Source organism: Scyliorhinus canicula, chromosome 27, assembly GCF_902713615.1.
Source record: "Scyliorhinus canicula chromosome 27, sScyCan1.1, whole genome shotgun sequence".
In the NCBI taxonomy this organism is placed as follows: Eukaryota; Metazoa; Chordata; class Chondrichthyes; order Carcharhiniformes; family Scyliorhinidae; genus Scyliorhinus; species Scyliorhinus canicula.
Genome location: NC_052172.1, coordinates 23,262,820 through 23,287,996, shown reverse-complemented (window position 1 = coordinate 23,287,996; position 25,177 = coordinate 23,262,820). Strand labels below are relative to the sequence as shown.

General features: G+C 48.6%; 1 protein-coding gene across 1 annotated transcript in view; it reads left to right on the top strand.

Annotated features, from left to right (window-relative positions):
* LOC119957820 (leucine-rich repeat and fibronectin type III domain-containing protein 1-like protein) overlaps positions 1–25,177 on the top strand; it is a 245,949-nt gene that overhangs the window by 218,490 nt on the left and 2,282 nt on the right. Inside the window, exon 6 of the mRNA XM_038785952.1 lies at positions 15,953–16,313. The gene's annotated coding sequence lies outside the window, so the exon portion shown is untranslated. The remainder of the gene's footprint in view (positions 1–15,952; positions 16,314–25,177) is intronic.

The following is a 25,177-nucleotide window of genomic DNA, read 5'->3' as shown; positions in this document are numbered from 1 at the left end:
CTCTTACCTTCGCTGTCAGTCTCCCATGGGGAACCTTGTCAAAAGCTTTGCTGAAGTCCAAGTAGACCAAGTCAAATGCATTTCCCTCTCTACACACCTGGTCACCTCTTCGGAAAATTCAATCGAGTTGGTCAGACATGACCTCCCCTTAACAAACCCATACTGACTGTTCCTGATTAATCCCGGCCTCTCCAAACGCAGATTAACTCTGTGTCTCAGAATTGCTTCCAATAGTTTCCCCACCACTGAGGTCAGACTGACTGGCCTGTAGTTTTCTGGTTTATCCCTTCCTCCCTTCTTGAACAAGGGTACCACATTGACTATCCTCTGGCACCTCTCCCATGGCCAGAGAGGAATTGAAACTTATTGCCAGCACCCCTGCTATTTCCTCCCTTGCCTCACTCGACAGCCTGGAATATATTGATAATAATAATAATCTTTATTGTCACAATTAGGCATACATTAACCTTTCCTCTCACGAGTGAACACCGACACAATGTCTTCATTTAGAACCCTACCTCCATTCTTCGGCTCCACACACAAATTACCCTGTGCCCCTTAATGGGCCCTATTCTTACCCTAGTTATCCTTTACCCTTAGTGTACTTGTAAAACAACTTAGGATTTTCCTTTATTTTAACCTGCCAGCAACCTTTTATGTCCCCTTTATCCTCTCCTAATTTCCTTTTTAAGTTCCCTCTTGCACATTCTAAACGCCTCTTGGATTTCTGTTGTTTTGAGCCCTCGATATCTGCCATAAGCCTCCCTCTTTCTCCTGATCCAATGCTGTATATCCCTCCATATCCAGGTTTTACTGGATTTGTTGGTCCCACACGTTTTCCTGATTGGAACATGTTGGCCCTGTACTCTCCCTGTTTCCTTCTTGTATGCGTCCCACTGTTCTGTAACAAATTTACCTAAGAGTGTCTGCTCCCAGTCCACTCTGGCCAAATCATGTCTGATCTTATTAAAATCGGCCGCTAATTTCAGGCGCATCTTCGTCCTTTTCCATAACAATCTTGAATCTAACTGAGTTATGATCACTGTCTGCAAAATGCTCCCCCTCTGATACTTTAACCACTTGCCCAGCTTTGTTACCAAACATTAAGTCCAGGACCACCCCCTGTCCTGTAGGACCTTCTACGTACTGGCTTAAAAGCTTCTCCTGGATACATTTTTAAAAATTTGCTCCCTCTAAACCTTTTACACATTGATTACTCCAGTTAACGTTGGGGAAGTTGAAATCCCCCACTATCACTACCATGTTACTTTTACTAGTCATATTATTATCATGATATAATATCTTGTGCTTACTTACGGTACAAGACATAAGGCACCAATTTCTCATAATGGAGAGGGTCAATGTTGTGGGTTCATTTATTAAGAACACATGAGAACAGTTAGAGATATGGTATAAAGCTTGAAGACATCAGAGTTGTGCGTGTGTGCTCTTCTCAAAGCAAAAGTGAAACTGAGACTGCATCACAGGACATATTTCCTTTCCAGTGATGTCACGCTGATATTCCTTAAAGACATATTACAACAGACAGCAGCAGTTCAAGAAGGCAGCTCACTCTCCGCAAGGTATGAGCAATAAATGATAACTTTGCCAGCGACGTTAATGTTTCCTGATGAATATTTTTAAAGCTCCACTCAAACAGTAATAATAATAATCTTTATTATCACAAGTAGGCTCACATTAACACTTCAATGAAGTTACTGTGAAAAGCCCCTAGTCGCCACATTCCGGCGCCTGTTGGGGTACACTGAGGGAGAACTCAGAATGTCCAAATCACCTAACAGCACGCCTTTCGGGACTTGTGGGAGGAAACCGGAGCACCCGAAGGAAACCCTCGCAGACACGGGGAGAACGTGCAGACTCCGCACAGACAGTGACCCAAGCCAGGAATCAAACCTGGGGCCCTGGCACTGTGAAGCCATAGTGCAAACCACTGTGCCGCCATGCTGCCTGATGTCCTAAGGATGATTGGTTTAGTGCACTGGCCAATTGGAAAGCCTGCTGTCAGTTCTCTACCACACTCGATTCCATGGGCGAGCGGAGGAAAACTACCAATTTGCTGATGCTTTGTTTGTAATGTTACCGAAGGCCAACACATCTCCATCACATCTCCATCGCATCGCCATCGCATCTCCATCACATCTCCATCACATCTCCATCACATCTCCATCGCATCTCCATCGCATCTCCATCGCATCTCCATCGCATCTCCATCACATCTCCATCACATCTCCATCGCAATCCTAAACCACATCACCATTTGCTGTCACCTTAAAGTGGATGGATATGACATAAATACCATATTAATGGCACTGAAACAGAAAATGATGGACACTCTCAGCAGGTCCAACAGCGTCAGTGGAGAGAGAAGGGAGCTGACGTTTTGAGTTTGGATTTGACAAAGCTGGAGAGAACTGGAAATAGGATCAGATTTTAATGTTGTCGGGGGGGCTGGATAGGAGGCCAGTGATAGGGGGAGATTGACAAGGGTGTCAAGGACAGAAAGACAAAGGGAATGTAAATGAGGGTGATTGAGCCTGAGAAGGGGCTGATAGTGGCACAGAAAGAGATTAGAATGTGTGAATGGCAGAATAAAAGTGAGCAGTCTGTCAAAGGGCAATGAGGAACTGATGGCCCAAAGGGAGTGGGGGGAGGGGAGGGTGGACAATGGTGAGGGGAAAACAGATCGATGGGAGAAATGAAAATAAATTGATAGAAATAAAAATGGGGTGAAGATGGAGGACAGAGTTCACAGTCTGAAGTTGTTGAACTCCATGTTAATTCCGGAAGGCTGTAACGTGCCGAATCGGAAGATGAGGTGCTGTTCCTCCAGTTTGCGCTGGGCTTCACTGCAATATTGCAGCAGTCCAAGAACGGACATGTGGACGTGGGAGCAGGACGGTGAGCTGAAATGGCAGCGACAGAAAGGTCTGGGTCCTGCTTGCAGACTGAGTGAAGGTGTTCTGCAAAGCGGTCACCCAGTCTGTGTTTACTCTCTCCGATGTAGAGTAGACCGCACTGGGAGCAGTGAATGCAATAGGCCAGTTTGAAGGAGGTGCATGTGAAGCGGTACCTCACATGGAAAGAGTGTTTAGGCCCAAGATGGTAGGCAGTGAGGAGGTAAAGGGGCAGGTTTTACACCTTCTGCGATTGCATGGGAAGGAGTCACCCAGACTCGAAATGCAAGCTCCCTTCTCTCTCCACAGACGCTGCCAGACCTGCTGAGATTGTCCAGTATTTTCTGTTTCTATTTAAAATTCCAGCATCCGCAGTAATTTGCTTTTACCGTTTTAATGGCACTGTCCCATGAATACTCTGGCCTGAGATTAACCAACCTCATTTGATCCACCATCCTTAGAGTAAACCTTTGTTTAATTTGGGGCAGAATTCAAATACAGGTCCCAGAGGTGAAGGGAGATTGTGGTAACCAATTGAATCATCTCCCAGGAACGTTGAATGTGAAGATTGGAATAAAATAAACCCGTCAGCAATAAAAACAGGCAAGGCTGTTGCCCACTGGGGAGATTCTCCTGAACGAGACCTGCTGATTCTATAAATAAATCTCCAATAGAGGGTAGTAGGTTTGTTCGCTGTACAAGGCAGCGAGTTAAAACCAGCCAACAGCTTGTAATTAACTTTAATACAATACTGACATGTCCTTTGAAACAACATGGGAAATAATTTTATGACCATTTAATACATGAGTTTCCACTGCGTCTGAGCAGTTATTCTTCACACAACTTGGCTTCAGATTTTGCCTTTAATTCACTCATTAACCCAATGACTCATTAACCTTACATAACTTACGACATCTTGTTTTACAAGGCAAAAAATAATTTTCCATCTTTTCACATTAGTTTGCAATTCTCTCTCGCTGGCTGTGCTCAGAGTTAACAGATCACACAGACTGAACAGAGAGCGGGCAGAATGTCTCCTGGCAAATGGGGCTCGTAATTTCCAAATTGGTTGCCGCTGCATTGATCAGTCCAAACACAAGCTGGTGTTGGACTGAGCCTGGCCCCAAGTAACTCCTTCCTGTTCGAACTGAATTAATAACCCTAGCTGGAAGAGTGACCAGAATGGTAAACTCCCCAGTCACTGACCGCCCCACCTCTCCCCGGCATGGACCATGGGTGTGTGTCCTGCCCCCTCCACCCCCGCCCCCCCCCCCCCCTTGCAGAAGCTGCCGACGGATAGTGCCCGTGTAGGAGAGGGGAATGGCTGCGGCACGGCTGATCTGGTTGTGTCGGCCCAGTCACCTTCCCTAATATCCCAACCAGAAACCAGAATCACCCACTCCCTTCTTCCTCACTCTTTCTTTGCTTCACCCAGTGTTTGAGTCGCTGTTCTCCAGGAGTGTTGGAAAGTTACTGAACCATGGAGAGAACAGACCTATTGTGGCATTGCCTAATGGTCAGTTCTGCAATCACCATTAGCAAGTGAGGGTGATTTATTTTTGCTTCCTTAGACTTGGCGTACTGAACCCAGGCAGTGCTCACAAATTGATGTTCTCCTGAAGATCAATGAACCCAGCACAGATAGGGAATATAACCCAGTGCATACAGCATTGAGGAATACCTACCATCTCTCAGGGTTGCCAACTCTCCCGGATTGCCCTGGCGTTTTCAGCAATTAAAGATTAATCTGGTAGATGTTGCTTCACTCAGTCTGCAAGCAGGACCCAGACCTTCCTGTCGCTGCTATTTCAACTCACCACTTGACAGATAAATAATTACAAAGAACAAAGAACAGTACAGCACAGGAACAGGCCCTTCAGCCTTCCAAGCCTGCTCTGACCATGCTGCCCATCTAAAGTAAAACCTTCTACACTTCCGGGTCTGTATCCCTCTATTCCCATCCTATTCATGTATTTGTCAAGACGCCCCTTAAACATCACTAACATCCCTGATTCCACCACCTCCCCCGGCAGCGAGTTCCAGGCACCTACTATCCTCTGTTTAAAAAAAACCGTCCCTCACACATCTCCTCGAAACTTTACCCATCACAACTTAAACCTATGCCCCCTAGTAATTGACTCTTCCACCCTGAAAAAAAGTCTCTGACTATCCACTCTGTCCATGCCCCTCATAATTTTGTAGCGTTCTATCAGGTCACCCCTCAACCTCTGTCGTTCCAGTGAGAACAAACCGAGTTTATCCAACCTCTCCTCATAGCTAATGCCCTCCATACCAGGCAACATCCTGGTAAATCTCTTCTGCACCCTCTCTAAAGCCTCAACATCCTTCTGGTAGTGCGGCGAACAGAATTGAACACTATACTCAAGTGTGGCCTAACTAAGGTTCCATACAGCTGCAACATGACTTGCCAATTTTTATACTCATTGCCCTGGCCAATGAAGGCAAGCATGCCGTATGCCCTCATGACTACCTTCTCCACCTGTGTTGTGACTTTCAGTGACCTGTGGGTCTGTACACCTAGATCTCTCTGCCTATCGATACTCTAAAGGGTTCTGCCATTTACTGTATCTTTCCCACCTGTATGAGACCTTTCAAAATGCATTACATAAGAACTAGGAGCAGGAGTCGGCCATCTGGCCCCTCGAGCCTGCTCCGACATTCAATGAGATCATGGCTGATCTTTTTTCGACTCAGCTCCACTTTCCGGCCTGAACACCATAACCCTTAATCTTCAAAAAACTATCTATCTTTATCTTAAAAACATTTAATGAAGGAGCCTCAACTGCTTCACTGGGCAAGGAATTCCATAGATTCACAACCCTTTGGGTGAAGAAGTTCCTCCTAAACTCAGTCCTAAATCTACTTCCCCTTATTTTGAGGCTATGCCTCCTAGTTCTGCTTTCACCCGCCAGTGGAAACAACCTGCCCGCATCTATCCTATCTATTCCCTTCATAATTTTATATGTTTCTGTAAGATCCCCCCTCATCCTTCTAAATTCCAACTATGTACAGTCCAAGTCTACTCAACCTCTCTTCGTAATCCAACCCTTCAACTCTGGGATTAACCTAGTGAATCTCCTCTGCACACCCTCCAGCGCCAGTACGTCCTTTCTCAGGCAAGGAAACTAAAACTGAACACAATACTCCAGGTGTGGCCTCACTAACATCTTATACAATTGCAGCATAACCTCCCTAGTCTTAAACTCCATCCCTCTAGCAATGAAGGACAAAATTCCATTCGCCTTCTTAATCACCTGTTGCACCTGTAAACCAACTTTCTGTGACTCATGCACCAGCACACCCAGGTCTCTCCGCACAGCAGCATGTTTTAATATTTTATCATTTAAATAATAATCCCTTTTGCTGTTATTCCTACCAAAATGGATAACCTCACATTTGTCAACATTGTATTCCATCTGCCAGACCCTCACCCATTCACTGAACCTATCCAAATCCCTCTGTAGACTTCCAGTATCCTCTGCACTTTTCGCTTTGTCGTCTGCAAACTTGGACACATTGCCCTTGGTCCCCAACTCCAAATCATCTATGTAAATTGTGAACAATTGTGGGCCCAACACTGATCCCTGAGGGACACCACTAGCTACTGATTGCCAACCAGAGAAACACTCATTAATCCCCACTCTTTGCTTTCTATTAATTAACCAATCCTCTATCCATGCTACTACTTTACCCTTAATGCCATGCATCTTTATTTTATGCAGCAACCTTTTGTGTGGCACCTTGTCAAAGGCTTTCTGGAAATCCAGATATACCACATCCATCGGCTCCCCGTTATCTACCGCACTGGTAATGTCCTCAAAATATTCCACTAAATTAGTGAGGCACGACCTGCCTTTTATGAACCCATGCTGCGTCTGCCGAATGGGACAATTTCTATCCAGATGCCTCGCTATTTCTTCCTTGTAGATAGATTCCAGCATCTTCCCTACTACTGAAGTGAAGCTCACTGGCCTATAATTACCCGCTTTCTGCCTACCTCCTTTTTTAAACAGTCGTCTCACGTTTGCTAATTTCCAATCTACCAGGACCACCCCAGAGTCTAGTGAATTTTGGTAAATTATCACTGGTGCATTTGCAATTTCCCTAGCCATCTCTTTTAGCACTCTGGGATGCATTACGACCTCCTTAGTGATAACAATCATCTCAAGGTCCTCACCTGTCATAGCCTCATTTCTATAAGTCACTGGCATGTTATTTGTGTCTTCCACTGTGAAGACCGACCCAATAAACCTGTTCAGTTCCTCAGCCATTTCCTCATCTCCCATTATTAAATCTCCCTTCTCATCCTCTAAAGGACCAATATTTACCTTAGCCACGCTTTTTTGTTTTATATATTTGTAGAAACTTTTACTATGTGTTTTTATATTCTGAGCAAGTTTACTCTCATAATCTCTTACTCTTCTTTATAGCTTTTTTAGTAGCTTTCTGTTGCCCTCTAGAGATTCCCCAGTCCTCTAGTCTCCCACTAATTTTTGCCACTTTCTATGCTTTTACCTTCAATTTGATACTCTCCCTTATTTCCTTAGATATCCACGGTCGATTTTTCCTCTTTCTACCGTCCTTCCTTTTTGTTGGTATAAACCTTTGCTGAGCATAAAAATCGCTTGGAAGGTTCTCCACTGTTCCTCAACTGTTTCACCATAAAGTCTTTGCTCCCGGTCTGCCTTAGCCAGCTCTTCTCTTATCCCATTTTAATCTCCTTTGTTTAAGCACAAAACACTAGTGTTTGATTTTACCTTCTCACCCTCCATCTGTATTTTAAATTCCACCATATTGTGATTGCTCCTTCCGAGAGGATCCCTAACTACAAGATCATTAATCAATCCTGACTCATTACACAGGACCAGATCTAGGGCCGCTTGTTCCCTTGTAGGTTCCATTACATACTGTTCTAGGAAACTATCATGGATACATTTTATAAACTCCTCCTCACGGTTGCCTTGACCGACCTGGTCAAACCAATCGACATGTAGATTAAAATCCCCCATGATAACTGCTGTACCATTTCTACATGCATCGGTTATTTCTTTGTTTATTGCCTGTCCCACCATAACGTTACTATTTGGTGGCCGATAGACTACTCCTATCAGTGACTTTTTCGCCTTACTATTCCCGATTTCCACCCAGATAGATTCAACGTTATCCTCCATAGCACCGATGTCATCCCTAACTATTGCGCGGATGTCATCCTTAAATAACAGAGCAACACCACCTCCCTTACCATCCACTCTGTCCTTCTGAATAGTTTGATACCCTCGGATATTTAACTCCCAGTCGTGACCATCCTTTAACCATGTTTCAGTAATGGCCACTAAATCATAGTCATTCACGATGATTTGCGCCATCAACTCATTTACCTTATTTCGAATACTACGAGCATTCAGGTAAAGTACACTTATGTTGGCTTTTATACCTCTGTTTTGAATCTTAACACCTCGACCAGTAACCTCCCCTATGTTATATTTCCTCTAAACGTTTCTCCTAATTTTCCTTGTCGTTGAACCCATATCTTCATGTAACAACCTGCCGCGTCGCTTACAATTTATGTTTTTACTTCCAGTTTTATTCCTTTTAGTATTGCTGGGCCTATTCACTGAGCTCCCCTCAGTCACTGTACCTTGTACTGTTGCCCTTTTTGATTTTTGACTATGGCTTTTCTGCCTTTCACTTTCCCCCTTACTGCCTTTTGTTTCTTTCCCTGTTTTACTACCTTCCGGCTTCCTGCAATGGTTCCCATCCCCGCCACATTAGTTTAAACATTCCCCAACTGCTCTAGTAAACATCCCACCTAGGACATCGGTTCCAGTCCTGCCCAGATGCAGACCGTCCAGTTTGTACTGGTCCCACCTCCCCCAGAACCAGTTCCAATGCCCGAGGAATTTAAATCCCTCCCTCTTGCACTGTCTCTCGAGCCACGCATTCATCCTATCTATCCTGACATTCCTACTCTGACTAGCTTGTGGCACAGGTAGCAATCCTGAGATTACTACCTTTGAGGTCTAACTTTTTAAGTTTAACTCCTAACTCCCTGAATTCAGCTTGTAGGACCTCGTCCCGTTTTTTCACCTATATCGTTGGTGCCTATGTGCACCATGACAGCTGGCTGTCCCCCCCCACCCCCCCCCCCCCCCCCCCCCCCCCGAATGTCCTACAGCCGCTCAGAGACATCCTTGACCCTTGCACCAGGGAGGCAACATACCATCCTGGAGTCTCGATTGCAAACGCAGAACCACCTGTCTATTCCCCTTACGATTGAGTCCCCTATCACTATAGCCCTGCCATTCTTCTTACTGCCCTGCTGCACAGCAGAGCCAGCCACGGTGCCATGAACGTGGCTGCTGCTGCCTTCCCCTGGTGAGCCATCTCCCTTAACAGTATCCAAAGCGGTATATCTGTTGTTCAGGGAGATGACCGCAGGGGACACCTGCACTGCCTTCCTACTCTTGCTCTGTCTTTTGGTCACCCATTTTCTATCTCCGTCAGTAACTTTCACCTGCGGTGTGACCAACTCGCTAAACGTGCTATCCACAACGTCCTCAGCATCGCGGATGCTCCAAAGTGAGTCCATCCGCAGCTCCAGAGCCATCAAGCGGTCTAACAGGAGCTGCAACTGGACACACTTCTTGCAGGTGATGGAACCAGGGACAGTGGATGTGTCCCTGAGCTCCCACATCGCACACGAGGAGCATGACACGGGTCTGGGATCTCCTGCCATGTCTTAAACCTTCGGTTAACTTATACAACTATAATTCCAAAAAAAACCGAACAAAATATAAATAAATATACCAATGAAACGGAAAAGAAAAAAGAAAAACTACTTACCAGTCACTTACCAGGGATAAAAAGCACCTCCTCCCCTCAAGCTTCGAATTTCCACCTAGCTTCAAATTCCCAAACCCATTCTTAGCTGTGCCTCACTCTGGCTGTGTCTTCTCTGGCTGTGTCTCACTCTGGCTGTGTCTCACTCTGGCTGTGTCTCACTCTGGCTGTGTCTCACTCTGGCTGTGTCTCACTCTGGCTGTGTATTCTCTGGCTGTGTCTCACTCTGGCTGTGTCTTCTCTGGCTCACTGGGAGAACTCACTGTGAGTGAGTTAAAGTTGCTCTTTTAAATTGGCCTGAGTTGACTCCACCCCCCCCCCACCCCCGCCCACCTGCTTTTAGATCAAAGTAGATTAAGGTGACTGACAATTGACTGCCAACCAGTTATGTGAGTGCGTGGGGCAGCCCTTGTTAACCTTCACTGCACAATTCTAGATTAATTTAAATTTAAATTCTTGAAATTTAAGAAGCAACAGTCTTACCAATTGAATTCAGTTTAATTCAATTCCCACCAAGCTTCAAATTCCCAAACTCACTCTTAGCTGTGTCTCACTCTGGCTGTTACCTCATATGTGACCGAATTAAACTCCACCTGCCATCTCTCTGCCCAAGTCTCCAACTGATCTATATCCTGCTGTATCGTCTGACAGTCCTCATCGCTATCCTCAATTCCACCAACCTTTGTGTCGTCCATAAACTTTACTAAGCAGACCAGGTACATTTTTGACGAAATCCGTATATATTACAAACAGCAAAATCCTTGATCCCACAGTCCTCCATTCAGAAAAGCGGCCTTCCACTGCTACCCTCTGCCTTCTGTGACCGAGCCAGTTCTGCATCCATCTTGCCAGTTCACCTCGGATCCCGTGTGACTTCATCTTCTGTACCAGTCTGCCATGAGGGACCTTGTCAAGGACTTTACTGAAGTCCATATAGATAACATCCACTGCCCTACCTGCATCAATCATCTTCATCACTCAATCAAGTTAGTGAGACACTACCTCCCCTTCACAAAACCATGCTGCCTCTTGCTAATAGGTCCACTTGCTTCCAAATGGGAGTAAATCCTGTCTCGAAGAATACTCTCCAATAATTTCCCTACCACTAACGTAAGGCTCACCATCCCGGAATTTCCTGGATTATCCTTGCTGCCCTTCTTGAACAAAGGAACAACATTGGCTATTCTTGTGGCGTTAAAAATTGGAATATTTTCCCACTTTTTTCTTATTTCTGATTCATTGGAGACCGGGAAAAGGGTATCGTCGGGCATTTGGAGGTGGAAGGTCATGTGATGATACCTGTTGGAATATGTTCGGGTTGAGATGGAAACCTAATACTCACAAAGTATGGGATAGACATGTTTTTCCTTCGTCTATCGCTGCTCCCTGGGTGCATCTCATCAACCCTCTGTAACCATGTGAAAAGTTTCAAGTTCAGAGTTTGTTCATTCCCAGATACTTCAAGTTGATCAAATTGGCAAATCTCAGTCTCCATCCGCCAAGGAGACATGAACACATGAAAAAGCCCACCCTCAACCTTCCGGGTCACACAATCCAATCAGGGCAGACAAGCAGAAAGATGAGCGTAAGTAAGTCTGAATGGCTGGGTCTTTGAGACATTCAGCCCCAGACCCAGGATTCTGCAGGTTGGGCCACTGAAAGCGCGATCAAACGGCATGCTATGCTTCAAAAGCAGCTCGCCGCAGTGCAATGTGGCCGGTAGAAGCAGAACTCTGCTCCCGAGATCTACTCGGTTCGCAACATCTCGCACGATCCATTGTTGGCAGCATCACCTTTTGGCAAATGTGCACATTGGACCGAGACAGCTCCTTTCACTGCAATATGCAATTTCCTGAGGCACCCAAAGCATTGGGATCTATTCTCTTCGCCTCGGAGACCTCGGGCGAGCGCTGTTCAGTACTGGACTCCACAAACTGGGAGTAGACAGGACGGCACTCATGGCTGTCTCCCAGTGGATCGGAGGGGACCAGGTGCTTGCTCTTTGGGCAGTGCTGGTACCCTGGAAGTTCTGGGTGCCAGCCTGGCACGGCCAAGGTGCCCTGGGGCACTGCTGGGGTACCAGGTTGGCACTGCCAAGCTGGCATTTTTCATGCGGTGGTGATCTGGCCGTGGTTGCCCTGTGTGGGGGACCTGAGGACTCTGAAGGAGTATGTTGGGGTTTCGGAGGGTCGGGGGCTCCGCAGATCAGGATGGAATTTTTAGGTGGCACCCCGGTCCCTCGCTACACCGAGGAGTCCTGGCGAGTGGAGCTCCTCGGCTGCGTGTTCCCCGCTGAGTCCCCTGATCTAACCGGAGTGCCGATTGATAGCGCCGTGTTGCTCGGCGCTGCGAGCACCAGGCTACACATGGTGAAATGTGCTGGGACTTTGATCCCATTCTGTTAATTCACACCCTGGGTGAAAGGCCACTGGGAACTGTGTGATAAAGTCCATGGTAATAATTACTGAAGATTACATTTACAAACAAGATTACTTTTGCACAGATTAAAGCCAAGCAATTAAAATGCGATGATCACCTCGGCTGTAAAGCCAGATCAGTGACTAATACAATTTTCCAAAAGTGGTCAATTTATTTCAGCAGATTATAAATGTCATCAGGAATTTATCATTCAACCAATTAAACTCATTGGCATTAAAGCAGAATGGATCATGCTGGTAAAGATGTGTTAACATTGGCTCAGAATTTGTAAAAACAAAATATTCTGCTGTCTATGATTCTGCAGTCCATCAGCTATCAAAAACCAAACAGAACGAGAGGTCACAGATCATGGATATAGATTGAGAGGCGGTAGATTTAGAACTGAGCTGAGGAGGAACTACTTCCCGCAGAGGGCGGTGAATTTGTGGAACTCGCTGTCCCATAGTGCAGTGGAATCAGTCATTAAATGGTTTCAAGAAGGAGATAGATAGATTTCTGATTTTAAAAACGGGTTAAAGGAATATGGGGAACAGGTGGGGAAGTGGCTTTGAGACCAGTACGAGATCAGCCATGATCTGATTGAATGGCGGAGCAGACTCGAGGAGCTGAATTGTCGACTTCGGCTCCTGATTCCTATGTTCCTATGTGAATACATCCCAGCATTCAGAGAACCACACCTTCTTAAAACAGTAATGTTGGGCGGGATTCTCTGACCACCCCGCCGGGTCGGAGAATCGCCGGGGGGCGGCGTGATTCCTGCCCCGACGCCAGCTGCCGAATTCTCTGGCGCAGGTTTTTTGGTGGGGGCTGGGGCGGGGATCACGTTGCGCCGGTTGGGGGCTGTTGGTAGTGCCCCCCACCCCCCCCCCCCACCCCGGTGATTCTCCGGGCCGAGCGGCCGCCCGTTTACGGCCAGTCCGCCGGTGTGAAATACACAAGGTCCATACCGGCGGGACCCGGCTCTGAGGGCAGAATCCTCGGGGGGGGGGGGGAGGAGGGGGGATCCGGACCCAGGGGGCCCCCACGGTGTCCTGGCATGCGATCGGGGCGGGTGGGCCTGTGCCATGGGGGCACTCATTCCCTCCGCGCCGGCCGCTGTAAAGCTCGGCCATGGCCGGCGCGGAGAAGAACCCCCTGCCCATGCGCAGGGATCACTCTAGCGGTTCTGCGGTTGTGCCAGAACACGCTGGCACTCCTGCGCAGGCGCCAACTCACACCGGCTGGCGGAGGCCCTTCGATGCCGGTTGGTGCAATGCCAACCCCACCGGCGCCGGCTGAGCCCCTGGAAGTGCGGAGGATTCCGCAACTTCCGGGCGGCCGGAGGCCGGAGTGGTTCACGTCACTCTTTGGCGCCGGTACGGCCCACCCACCGGGTTGGGGGAGAATCCCGGCCGAGATTCTTCAAACGGCTAAAGTTAATAAATTTAATGTCGGGTTGCTCACACACATCTCGAAGATCTATTTCAATCTTTGCCGTGTGCTGAATTAGTTTATCCTGGTTGATGATCAGTGTCCAAGACTTCAGTATCTGTAGGTTAAAGAGGAGAACAAATTCAGTCAGCGTTCCTGCTCCTGAACAGTGATTCCTATTCAAAAGTGAGCAGAGGTAGATGCTGAATGAGAGCAGGTTTGGATGGAATTAGCAGAGGATCAGAAATAGGAGGGGCCGGGGGGGGGGGCTGCAGATCCTACAGCTCTTGAAACGAAAATGAAAATCGCTTATTGTCACGAGTAGGCTTCAAATGAAGTTACTGTGAAAAGCTCCTAGTCGCCACATTCCGGCGCCTGTTCGGGGAGGCTGTTACGGGAATTGAACAGTGCTGCTGGCCTGCCTTGGTCTGCGTTCAAAGCCAGCGATTTAGCCCTGTGCTAAACAGCCCCTGTCACCATTCACTATGGTTCAATGGCTGATCCACTCCCCTCCCAACTCCACCTTCCCAACCAACCCCATTTCCATTGATTCCCTTAAAGTCAAAAATCTGTTGTTTGCGCCCTTATATATACTCAACGACAGAGAATCCATCGCTCCCTGAGGTGAAATTTCCAAAGATTCACATTTCGCTGAGTCAAGACATTTCCTCCACGATCAGCTAGAAATGGTCAAACCCATAATCCTGGTTCAGAACTCTCCAGCCTGGAAAAATAGTCCCTGAGCATTGACTCTGTCAAACCCGTTCAGAATTTTACATGTTCAGTGAGGTTGCCTCCCCTTCCTTCAAACACCGGGGGGGGGGGGGGATTCGCCGAGCCCCGCACCGGGCCGGAGAATCGCCACAACGTCGCCACGATGCCCCAACGCCAGCGCGCAATTCTCTGAGGTGCGGAGAATCGGCGCCATTTACGCCGGCGTGTTTGGCGTCGAGCCGAGCAGCCGCCCGGATCCAACAGAGTCCTGCTGCCGCTATTCACCCCTGGTCGCTGCCGGCGGGAACTCTGTGACAACGGTCGGAGGGTGGCCTGTGGAGGGGGGGGCTCCGTCCCCGGGGGGGCCTCCGAGGGGGTCTGGCCTGCGATCGGGGCCGAACGATTGGCGGGCCGGCCTCCCTCCACCCCCCCCCGGGCCTACTTTCCTGCGCTGCCGGCCCCTGAACACCGACGCCATGTTGAGTCGGGGCCGGCGCGCCAAAGAAGTCCCCCGCGTATGCGCAGGTTAGCGCAGCCCAACTGCGCATGCGCGGGTTGGCACGGCGGCCATTTGGCGCTGGGAAGGGAGGCTGGAGCGGCGTGAACCGCTCCAGCATCATACAGGCCCCTGTGGGGGACAGAATCCCCGCAACGGCGTTCACGACGGCACGAACACTTGGGCTCCATTTTGGAGAATCGCCACCCAGAGATATAGGTCCATCCTTGTTAATCTCTGTTAATGTGACAACTCTTTCATTCCAAGAATCAATCTACTAAATCTTCATTGCAACTCCTCGAAGACAAGTATATCCTTCCTTAGATATGGAGACCGCTTATGTGCAGCCACATCTATATTTGATGCATTTTATTAATAATAATAATCTTTATTGTCACAAGTAGGCTTACATTAACACTGCAATGAAGTTACTGTGAAAATCCCCTCGTCACCACATTCCGGCGCCTGTTCGGGTACACAGACAGAGAATTCAGAATGTCCAATTCACCTAACAGCACGTCTTTCAGGACTTGTGGGAGGAAACCAGAGCACCCGGAGGAAACCCACGCAGACACGGGGAGAACGTGCAGACTCTGCACAGACAGTGACCCACACTGTCACTGTTGGTATTGAACCTGGTTGGTATTGAACCTGGGCCCCTGGCGTTGTGAGGCATCAGCGCTAACCACTGTGCCACCATGCTGCCCTCAGACTGTACCAGAGATAGCCTTCCATCTCCTACATCTTTGTGACCACTGAGGGAAATGTACAAATTATGTATAGTTTGAACCGTAGATTACCAATCATGAGGAGCTGGGTTGACTACATCCGTCCAGCCAATAGAGGGAAAGTTCTTATCCTAGCCAATTGAGGTGAATCCAAATACAGGATGAAAGAGGTGAAAGGTCAGTGTCAGACCTTACATTGCCTTAACTTAGCCAATCTGTTAGCATGACCCAAAGTAGTCCACTACCAATGGTATAGGGAGCAGACCCACAGAAGTCATTTCTATTGTAGGAACTCAACATCTGTTCTTGCCTTCTGACCTATTGCCTGGGATCTATACACTGTCCGGAGTGGGCGATTGACACTAACTCTCCCACTTTCTCTCTTACAGAAACTTTCAAGTCATGTTGTACAACTGGATTGGACAAACTGACTTCTAATCAAGATTATTGAACAGCCATTCCACCACCCCCCCCCCTCCCCCCAATCCTGACCCACCTCCTCTCCTTCGCTCCCCAAATATTCAACTTCCTTCACCCATCTCAGTCTGATGTGCAATTCTGAGAGGATTTGGACCCTTGAAAAACAAGTACCTTGGGCAGAACCACACTGAATTGGATTAGTGCTTTAAACCATTGCAATGTATGCCTGTATCAACACAAACAAACAGTGTCTAAAGGAGATCCTTAACTATATTTCTTATTTTGGAAATCATCTTTTACATTAAGACATTAATGGACTGGACATAAATGGTAAGTGTGCATTTCTTAATGATAATACATTGTGCATGGGTTGGGTTGGAGACTCATCTTTTGTGCTCTATTCTTCTCAATTTTTAATCACCTTTCCCTATTTCTATGGACCTCTGGATATTTAACCTGTCAATGGACCGAAACCTGGGCACGTGGTTGGCTCAAAAGGCTTCAGTCAATGTTTGTTCAGAGCTGGAACCTGGAGTTGGTCTGTGAGCACTGTCCGGGCAACTATCCCTCTGAATGGAATGAAATGAAATGAAAATCGCTTATTGTCACAAGTAGGCTTCAATGAAGTTACTGTGAAAAGCCCCTAGTCACCACATTCCGGCGCCTGTTCGGAGAGGCTGTTACGGGAATCGAACCGTGCTGCTGGCCTGCTGGCCTGCCCTGGTCTGCTTTCAAAGCCAGCGATTTAGCCCAGTGTGCTAAACAGCCCCGGAGAATTCCCCTCTCCCAATCAGGAAACTGTCGGCAGCATCTGGAACTGGTCTGAGGAACCCGTGGGATGGATGGCAAACAGTGGATAACAGTGCTGTTGGACCAGTTTGAATAGGTTCAAAGATATTCTCTTCACACATTGTTTCCCCACCCTAGTTCAGCCACCATCATTTCTCCACTTATAAGACAGGATGAGTGTGGTGGCAGATGCCTCCGTCGCTGTGGACACACTTCCAGGAGGGAAAGAAAAAGAAGGTTCGACATTAAATGGAATATGATGTAATTTATCCACCCTATTAGGCTCAAAGGGCATTAGTCACCTGTAGAAGCCAAGAAAAAGCAGGCCCTAATTTCAAAATGATTGGGGACAGAGGTGACGAGCAGGATCACTGGCTCTTTTACCATCTCCTCTGTAGATCCAAAATATTCAGGCAGGTGTCTAATTTGTCTGATTGAAATGAGAAGAAAATAAATATATAACATCCTCTTCTCTCTCCCATTTACCCTCAAATTCAATTCAATATCAGTGGATAAAAGACACTTTTAACTATGGGGTACAGACCTCACTTAACTCTGCTGCAGCAATCATGTAACAGACGGAGATGTTCACCGCTGGGGTCTGAACCCACACTGATGGTGTGACAGTTATCCTCAATGTGGTGATCACAGTGTAACACGATTGGAAAGTCTCCATCCAATTCTCAAAGGATGTGAGCTGACAGGACAACTGGGAGTTGTACCTGTCCTAGGAGTGTTTGATGGGGACAGTGTAGAGGGAGCTTTACTCTGTATCTAACCCCGTGCTGTACCCGTCCTGGGAGTGTTTGATGGGGACAGTGTGGAGGGAGCTTTACTCTGTATCTAACCCCGTGCTGCACCTGTCCTGGGAGTGTTTGATGGGGACAGTGTAGAGGGAGCTTTACTCTGTACCTAACCCAGTGCTGTACCTGTCCTGGGAGTGTTTGATGGGGACAGTGTAGAGGGAGCTTTACTCTGTATCTAACCCCGTGCTGCACCTGTCCTGGGAGTGTTTGATGGGGACAGTGTAGAGGGAGCTTTACTCTGTACCTAACCCAGTGCTGTACCTGTCCTGGGAGTGTTTGATGGGAACAGTGTCGAGGGAGCTTTACTCTGTATCTAACCCCGTGCTGTACCTGTCCTGGGAGAGTTTGATGGGGACAGTGTAGAGGGAGCTTTACTCTGTATCTAACCCCGTGCTGTACCTGTCCTGGGAGTGTTTGATGGGGACAGTGTAGAGGGAGCTTTACTCTGTATCTAACCCCGTGCTGTACCTGTCCTGGGAGTGTTTGATGGGGACAGTGTACAGGGAGCTTTACTCTGTATCCAACCCCGTGCTGTACCTGTCCTGGGAGTGTTTGATGGGGACAGTGTAGAAGGAGCTTTACTCTGTATCTAACCCCGTGCTGTACCTGTCCTGGGAGTGTTTGATGGGGACAGTGTAGGGGGAGCATTACTCTGTATCTAACCCCGTGCTGTACCTGACCTGGGAGTGTTTTATGGGGACAGTGTAGAGGGAACTTTACTCTGTATCTAACCCCGTGCTGTACCTGACCTGGGAGTGTTTTATGGGGACAGTGTAGAGGGAACTTTACTCTGTATCTAACCCCGTGCTGTACCTGACCTGGGAGTGTTTGATGGGGACAGTGTAGAGGGAGCTTTACTCTGTATCTAATGCCGTGCTGTACCTGTCCTGGGAGTGTTTGATGGGGACAGTGTAGGGGGAGCTTTACTCTGTATTTAACCACTTGTTGTACCTGTCCTGGGAGTGTTTGATGGGGGACTGTGTAAATGAAAAAATGAAATGAAAATCGCTTATTGTCACGAGTAGGCTTCAATGAAGTTACTGTGAAAAGCCCCTAGTCGCCACATTCCGACGCCTGTCCGGGGAGGCTGGTATGGGAATCGAACCGTGCTGCTGGCCTGCTTGGTCTGCTTTAAAAGCCAGCGATTTAGCCGAGTGATCTAAACCAGCCTCTGTATCTAACCCCGTGCTATTCATGTCGTGGGGGTGTTTGATGGGGACAGTATAGAGGGAGCTTTACTCTGTATCCAGCCCTGTGCTGTACCTGTCCTGGGAGATCTCTTTATTGGCCTGCATGTCCGACGTCCCTTACCTCACATTTCACCAATTACCAGCAACAATGAAAGATTAAATAAGATAACTTTTCTGCAGGTTTCATTATTTGAAGGAAGAAAGAAAATCAGTCATAAATGCCCTGGTCTTTCACTGATACAAACTCTCTCTTGTTAAGTCTTTATCAAGCACAATGTGCATTTTATAGATGCTGTGGGGAATACTTTGTGGGAGATGCATCAATCGAAAATGTTTTATGATGGTCATTTTCAGTTTCACTGCCTTAAAATCAGATGAGTGGAAATCAAAGTTGGAGTTCCACAGGTTTGAGTTATTGCTCCAGATGGAAGCTCCGCATTGTGTGAGAGTCCCTCGTAACTCATTTACATCAAAATGTTTGATTGACTTATTGGATGTGCACAGTCACCAGGGAACCTCACTAACTCACTGTCAGCAGACTGTCACCTTCAATGTGAAACATTGGGAACAACTTCAGATCTAATTCAGAATAATTTTTGTCAGGTGTAAATCCTCACCGTAAACTCCAGGAAACCCTCATGACATGGCAGAGAAACTTGGGATTTGGTGGAATTTTGCAGCCATGAGGGAACGATGATCTTCGGATGGGAGAGGCTTGATGAATTTCTCTAGAATGTTCTGTTTGTCAGGATGATATCTGTACAGTAGCAACATGTCACTTAAAATCCAATCATTGGGGGGGGGGGGGGGGGGGGGGGGGGGGGCTAAGATGGAGATATTTTAGAGGCTGTCCCAAATAGACAATGGTGCTAACCTCCTTAACACATGGGCAAACTAAAGTTTAATCAGAAACCATTGAGGAGGAGATGTGAGGAATCTCTCACCAGAGACTCAATTAATACCGTCTTGTACTCTGCCTCAGCCGGGGTTCCCATTACAGACCCTGACCACAACATTCCCTTTCCCACTTCCCCAGCCCAGGCATACTCTCGGAGCGAATATTGATTTTGCCTGAACCCTGAATGCTTGTGCCCCGTGAGGGTGGCTACCCAAATGGATTCATATTGGTGGGAGTGGAGATGGGGTACATGGCCCTTCAAGACGGACTGGGTTTATACCCAGTTCCCAAGGTTCAAAAGCCAGTGTCTCAAACCTGCTAGAAGCCAGTGTCTCAAACCTGCTGGAAGCCAGTGTCTCAAACCTGCTAGAAGCCAGTGTGTCAAACCTGCTGGAAGCCAGTGTGTCAAACCTGCTGGAAGCCAGTGTGTCAAACCGGCTAGAAGCCAGTGTGTCAAACCAGCTCAAAGCCAGTGTGTCAAACCTGCTGGAAGCCAGTGTGTCAAACTGCCAGAAGCCAGTGTGTCAAACCTGCTGGGAGCCAGTGTGTCAAACCTGCCGGAAGCCAGTGTCTCAAACCTGCTAGAAGCCAGTGTCTCAAACCTGCTAGAAGCCAGTGTGTCAAACCTCCTGGAAGCCAGTGTGTCAAACCTGCTGGAAGCCAGTGTCTCAAACCTGCCGGAACCAGTGTGTCAAACCTGCTGGGAGCCAGTGTGTCAAACCTGCTCGAAGCCAGTGTCTCAAACCTGCTCGAAGCCAGTGTGTCAAACCTGCTCAAAGCCAGTGTGTCAAACCTGCTCAAAGCCAGTGTGTCAAACCTGCTGGAAGCCAGTGTGTCAAACCTGCTCGAAGCCAGTGTGTCAAACCTGCCGGAAACCAGTGTCGCAAACCTGCTCGAAGCCAGTGTCTAAAAACCTGCTGGAAGCCAGTGTCTCAAACCTGCTCGAAGCCAGTGTCTCAAACCTGCTGGAAGCCAGTGTCTCCATCCTGCTGGGAGCCAGTGTCTCAAACCTGCTGGAAGCCAGTGTGTCAAACCTGCCGGAAGCCAGTGTGTCAAACCTGCTAGAAGCCAGTGTGTCAAACCTGCTAGAAGCCAGTGTCTCAAACCTGCTCGAAGCCAGTGTGTCAAACCTGCCGGAAGCCAGTGTGTCAAACCTGCCGGAAGCCAGTGTGTCAAACCTACTGGAAGCCAGTGTCTCAAACCTGCTGGACGCCAGTGTGTCAAACCTGCTGGAAGCCAGTGTGTCAAACCTACTGGAAGCCAGTGTCTCAAACCTGCTGGAAGCCAGTGTGTCAAACCTGCTGGAAGCCAGTGTCTCAAACCTGCTGGAAGCCAGTGTGTCAAACTTGCTGGAAGCCAGTGTGTCAAACCTGCTGGAAGCCAGTGTGTCAAACCTGCTGGAAGCCAGTGTGTCAAACCGGCTAGAAGCCAGTGTGTCAAACCTACTGGAAGCCAGTGTCTCAAACCTGCTGGAAGCCAGTGTGTCAAACCTGCTGGAAGCCAGTGTCTCAAACCTGATGGAAGCCAGTGTGTCAAACCTGCTCGAAGCCAGTGTCTCAAACCTGCTCGAAGCCAGTGTGTCAAACCTGCTGGAAGCCAGTGTGTCAAACCTGCTGGAAGCCAGTGTGTCAAACCTGCTAGAAGCCAGTGTGTCAAACGTGCTAGAAGCCAGTGTCTCAAACCTGCTCGAAGCCAGTGTGTCAAACCTGCTCGAAGCCAGTGTGTCAAACCTGCTCGAAGCCAGTGTGTCAAACCTGCTGGAAGCCAGTGTGTCAAACTGCCGGAAGCCAGTGTGTCAAACCTGCGGAAGCCAGTGTGTCAAACCTGCCAGAAGCCAGTGTCTCAAACCTGCTGGAAGCCAGTGTGTCAAACCTGCTGGAAGCCAGTGTGTCAAACCTGCTAGAAGCCAGTGTCTCAAACCTGCTGGAAGCCAGTGTCTCAAACCTGCTAGAAGCCAGTGTCGCAAACCTGCCGGAAGCCAGTGTGTCAAACCTGCCGGAAGCCAGTGTCTCAAATCTGCTGGAAGCCAGTGTGTCAAACCTGCTGGAAGCCAGTGTGTCAAACCTGCTGGAAGCCAGTGTCTCAAACCTGCTCGAAGCCAGTGTGTCAAACCTGCCAGAAGCCAGTGTCTCAAACCTGCTGGAAGCCAGTGTGTCAAACCTGCTGGAAGCCAGTGTGTCAAACCTGCTGGAAGCCAGTGTCTCAAACCTGCTGGAAGCCAGTGTGTCAAACCTGATGGAAGCCAGTGTGTCAAACCTGCCGGAAGCCAGTGTGTCAAACCTGATGGAAGCCAGTGTGTCAAACCTGCCGGAAGCCAGTGTGTCAAACCTGCCAGAAGCCAGTGTCTCAAACCTGCCAGAAGCCAGTGTCTCAAACCTGCTGGAAGCCAGTGTCTCAAACCTGCTGGAAGCCAGTGTCTCAAACCTGCTAGAAACCAGTGTCTCAACCTGCTGGAAGCCAGTGTGTCGAACCTGCTAGAAACCAGTGTCTCAACCTGCTGGGAGCCAGTGTGTCAAACCTGCTAGAAGCCAGTGTGTCAAACCTGCCGGAAGCCAGTGTGTCAAACCTGCTGGAAGCCAGTGTCTCAAACCTGCCGGAAGCCAGTGTGTCAAACCTGCTGGAAGCCAGTGTCTCAAACCTGCTGGAAGCCAGTGTCTCAAACCTGCTGGAAGCCAGTGTGTCAAACCTGCTAGAAGCCAGTGTCTCAAACCTGCTGGAAGCCAGTGTGTCAAACATGCTAGAAGCCAGTGTCTCAAACCTGCTGGGAGCCAGTGTGTCAAACCTGCTGGAAGCCAGTGTCGCAAACCTGCCAGAAGCCAGTGTGTCAAAGCTGCTGGAAGCCAGTGTGTCAAACCTGCTGGAAGCCAGTGTCTCAAACCTGCTGGAAGCCAGTGTCTCAAACCTGCTGGAAGCCAGTGTGTCAAACCTGCTAGAAGCCAGTGTCTCAAACCTGCTGGAAGCCAGTGTGTCAAACATGCTAGAAGCCAGTGTCTCAAACCTGCTGGGAGCCAGTGTGTCAAACCTGCTGGAAGCCAGTGTCGCAAACCTGCCAGAAGCCAGTGTGTCAAAGCTGCTGGAAGCCAGTGTGTCAAACCTGCCGGAAGCCAGTGTGTCAAACCTGCTAGAAGCCAGTGTGTCAAACCTGCTCAAAGCCAGTGTCGCAAACCTGCTGGAAGCCAGTGTCTCAAACCTGCTAGAAGCCAGTGTCGCAAACCTGCCGGAAGCCAGTGTCTCCATCCTGCTGGGAGCCAGTGTCTCAAACCTGCTGGAAGCCAGTGTGTCAAACCTGCTGGAAGCCAGTGTCTCAAACCTGCTGGAAGCCAGTGTGTCAAACCTGCTGGAAGCCAGTGTCTCAAACCTGCTGGAAGCCAGTGTGTCAAACCTGCCGGGAGCCAGTGTGTCAAACCTGCTCGAAGCCAGTGTGTCAAACCTGCCGGAAGCCAGTGTGTCAAACCTGCTGGAAGCCAGTGTGTCAAACCTGCCGGAAGCCAGTGTAGCAAACCTGCAGGAAGCCAGTGTGTCAAACCTTCTGGAAGCCAGTGTGTCAAACCTGCTCGAAGCCAGTGTTTCAAACCTGCTGGAAGCCAGTGTGTCAAACCTGCTCGAAGCCAGTGTGTCAAACCTGCTCGAAGCCAGTGTGTCAAACCTGCTCGAAGCCAGTGTGTCAAACCTGCCAGAAGCCAGTGTCTCAAACCTGCTGGAAGCCAGTGTCTCAAACCTGCTGGAAGCCAGTGTGTCAAACCTGCTGGAATAAAGGGAAATGGGCTGCTGACAAATCACACAGGAGGTTCTTCAGGCAAGTATTGAATATCTTTCTAACTGAATTTGCACCGTACAAGAGAAATTCAAAACTGTTGTGACAGGATAGTTTGTAGATTGTGCTCTTTCAGCCCAGCTCCTCGATGATTCTGTCAGCTTAGATTTGCCTCAGTGGAAAGTGGCTGAGGATTAGGAACGTTTGGTGATGGTACACCAGAGTCTTTGTGCTGCTTGAACTCCTCTGTGTTGTTTCTGAGGAGGTACTTGTGTACCTCAGAGGCTCATTCAATGTGAGAGTGTGAAACATCAGTGACGGCATCGCCACCTTGTGCAATGGGCTGTAAAGCGAAGAATTAAGAAGGTAAGATGAGAAATAGGAGGAGGAGTCAACCATTCGGCCCATCAATCCTGCTCTGCCATTCAGTACGATCAAAGCTGACGGTCTGCCTCGACCCCACTTTCCTGCCCACTCCCAGTATCCCTGAACCCTTCCGGCTTCTCAAGAAGAGTAGACTCGGAATGTTAACTCTGCTTTTCCCTCTCCGCGTATGCTGCCAGACCTGCTCAGCATTCCCAACACTTTCTGTGCTGAACCCTCGATACCTTGAAAGAAAAATAAATCTGTCTGTCTCAGTCTTGAATGTATTTAACAAAGGAAGATCCACAACCCTCTGAGGTCGAGAATTCCAAAGATTCGCAACCCTGAGTCAAGACATTTCTCCCCGTCTCAATCCTAAATGATTAACCTACTTATCCTGAGATTGTGATTCTGTGTTTAGCAGTGATGGGAGAAAATAAAGTGATTAATCATCTTGGCTGGAATGGAAACACTCATCTGGAGGCAACCTTGATGTCAGAGTTTATCTGTATTCTTTAGCGAGGGAATTCCAGAGCCCAGACAGCTGCAGGTACGGACGCCAGTGGTGGAAGGGGGGGCAGAATTGGAGGACTGCAGAGATCCCGAAGGGTTGTGGGGTTGGAGGAGGTTACAGAGATAGAGAGGGTTGTGGGACTGGAGGAGGTTACAGAGATAGGGAGGGTTGTGAGGCTGGAGGAGGTTACAGAGATAGGGAGGGTTGTGGGGCTGGAGGAGGTTACAGAGATAGGGAGGGTTGTGGATCTGGAGGAGGTTACAGAGATAGGGAGGGTTGTGGGTCTGGAGGAGCTTACACAGATAGATCATAGAATTTACAGTGCAGAAGGAGGCCATTCGGCCCATCGAGTCAGCACTGGCTGCTGGAAAGAGCACCCTACCCAAGGTTAACATCTCCACCCTATCCCCATAACCCAGTAACCCCACCCAACACTAAGGGCAATTTTGGACACTAAGGGCAATTTATCATGTCCAATCTACCTAACTTGCACATCTTTGGACTGTGGGAGGAAACTGGAGCACCCGGAGGAAACCCACGCACACACGGGGAGGATGTGCAGACTCCGCACAGACAGTGACCCAAGCCGGAATCGAACCTGGGACCCTGGAGCTGTGAAGCGATTGTGCTATCCAAAATGCTACCGGGAGGGTTGTTGGGACTGGAGGAGGTTACAGAGATAGGGAGGGTTGTTGGGACTGGAGGAGGTTACAGATAGGGAGGATTGTAGGGTGGAGGAGGTTACAGATAGGGAGGATTGTAGGGCTGGAGGAGGTTACAGAGATAGGGAGGGTTGTTGGGACTGGAGGAGGTTACAGATAGGGAGGATTGTAGGGTGGAGGAGGTTACAGAGAGGGAGGATTGTAGGGCTGGAGGAGGT